Here is a 2,500-nt window from a genome sequence, read left to right on the forward strand (position 1 = left end):
ATTTAATGAGCCATTCGCGGTTTCACCTTAATGCGGCTTGTACTGAGACATGCATGGCTTAATCTTTGAGACAAGCATATGACTACTGGCAGGATCAACCAGGGAGCTGCGTCAACTAGAGCTGAGCAGCCGGCCGCCCGGGAGTGTGTCCCGGGGGCCCGCGCGAACACGCAAGCGTCCGCTCAATCATTCTGCAAACAGGAGGAGGCTGAGCTCCCCTGCACAATACACCTCGAAACCCTCTCAGGTCCCGGCGGCGCGCAGCGCCGTCCCAAGTACTTGGTCGGGTTCGAGAGAGGCGCAATCGCCCGGAGTTAGGCGAGTAGACGCTTTCGGTGCGACCACCCGTGCTCCCAACTGAGCTTGCCGCTGCCGACAGAGGCCCGGGAGCGTGCTGTCGTGGCATTGCCGGCGGGAGACAACACGCGCCACCTACGGTGACCGGCAGCTCCAACGCCAGCGCCACAGAAGGACAAAAGCCCCACTTGGGTGCCGAAGCGAACTCTCCCAGCACAGCGCACGCGCCAACACATCCGCACAGCTGCGATACAAACCACCAGCGAGAACCGCTGGGGCGACCGAGCAGCAGACGGCGTCGCGGCGCCGAGCGCCGGGCGGCGGCGCATCCTCAACGCACACAGTCCTCAATCGGACCAGCACACTGAAGATGTCCACCGCGCTTCGCACCGGGCCCGCGAGGACCTACTTTGGCCGCACGGCGCCGCGCGCAGGGTGCGCCGGCGCGCAGCTGCGACGCCTGCCGCGTCCGTCGGCCGGCGCGCCTGCCACTGGCCGCCCCCACCAGCCGGCTGTAGCGCGTGCGCCCACGCACCGCGCGGCCAGCACGCCGGGAGGCGCCCCCTCACCGGCCGGGGACGGTCCCACCCAGCCACCGCCGCGTATCGCTTCACACCCAGATGCCGTTCAGTTTCGTCGGCATGGTGGGTATCGCTGGAACAACCGGTTAGTACCTCAACCTATCGTCGCCATCACCGATTCACCCCTAGCGAGAACAACCGCACCACAACAGGTTACCATTTGTTCATTTGCGTAACTTCACCAGAAAACGCAGGCGTCCATCGCCATTTGCAACTTCAACGATTATTGCATGCCTGTGTCAGGTGTCACGCCACACTACGTCTGCCCACATACACGCAACAAAATGTGCACGCCTAGACAATACGTGGAAGGTGGCCCCCGTACGTATGCGATGTCCATTGCTCGAACGACTGTCAACCGGCCTCTGTAGCATGTCGCAGATATGGAACGCGGTGCACCATGCCATCACGGTGTGTGAGGAGAGACGACTAGGTCCGAATACATCAACAGACAGCTCATGCTGATCGCCATCCACGGCGTCCGTTCCTCCCACACGTCTCTATGGCGTACCACACTGCAATCCAGCTCTCATAGGGAGACGACACGTAGCTGCGTGCACAATATTTGCACTGTATGGTCCGCCGTTTTTGGGCGCAGTCGTTGTGCGGTCACACATGTGCCACGATGTATCATTCAGTACATAAGGACGAATGTGCAGTACAGATTGTGGTTCACGCGTACGACATCAGCGGACAGTTGACACAGGCCGCACCACAACGTAGCCTGAGTACGTCGCATGCGAAGGGCATTGAACATGCAAACTTCTCACCAACCAGCTTGCGAAGGCAGGGGGCAAGGTGGGGACGTGGGGAGGGGCGGCATGTACGTCCTGCTGCCATCCACATTACAGTGTACAGCAGGAGCATGTGGAAAGTGAGCAAGACTTGCAAGGTGTTTAACATGAAGCGATACACAGGGGTGCGGGCAGTGCGAGTAGCGAACTATATTGCGAGGGTTGCGGGTGGGCAACACTACAGTAATTGAACGAGTCGTATAACAATTACAGAGCAGGTTTAGGCGACAACGTGGGTTACGTTAAGGCGACAACATGGGTTAGGTTAAGGCACAACATGGGTTAGGTTAAGGCACAACATGGGTTAGGTTAAGGCACAACATGGGTTAGGTTAAGGCACAACATGGGTTAGGTTAAGGCACAACATGGGTTAGGTTAAGGCACAACATGGGTTAGGTTAAGGCACAACATGGGTTAGGTTAAGGCACAACATGGGTTAGGTTGAGGCACAACATGGGTTAGGTTAAGGCACAACATGGGTTAGGTTGAGGCACAACATGGGTTAGGTTGAGGCACAACATGGGTTAGGTTGAGGCACAACATGGGTTAGGTTGAGGCACAACATGGGTTAGGTTAAGGTACAACATGGGTTAGGTTAAGGTACAACATGGGTTAGGTTAAGGTACAACATGGGTTAGGTTAAGGTACAACATGGGTTAGGTTAAGGTACAACATGGGTTAGGTTAAGGTACAACATAGGTTAGGTTAAGGTACAACATAGGTTAGGTTAAGGTACAACATAGGTTAGGTTAAGGTACAACATAGGTTAGGTTAAGGTACAACATAGGTTAGGTTAAGGTACAACATAGGTTAGGTTAGGTTAGGTTA

The 2,500-nt window shown here is 56.2% G+C and overlaps 1 non-coding gene across 1 annotated transcript in view; it reads right to left on the reverse strand.

Moving 5' to 3' along the window:
- Nucleotides 1-105, reverse strand: part of LOC124730926 — a 1,909-nt gene extending 1,804 nt beyond the window's left edge. The window contains exon 1 of the ribosomal RNA XR_007008092.1: nt 1-105. This exon is cut by the window's left edge and continues 1,804 nt beyond it. This is a non-coding gene — a ribosomal RNA (small subunit ribosomal RNA).
- Nucleotides 106-2,500: the final 2,395 nt, after the last annotated feature.

The sequence above is a fragment of the Schistocerca piceifrons genome, unplaced genomic scaffold, assembly GCF_021461385.2.
Source record: "Schistocerca piceifrons isolate TAMUIC-IGC-003096 unplaced genomic scaffold, iqSchPice1.1 HiC_scaffold_1255, whole genome shotgun sequence".
NCBI classification, from domain to species: Eukaryota; Metazoa; Arthropoda; class Insecta; order Orthoptera; family Acrididae; genus Schistocerca; species Schistocerca piceifrons.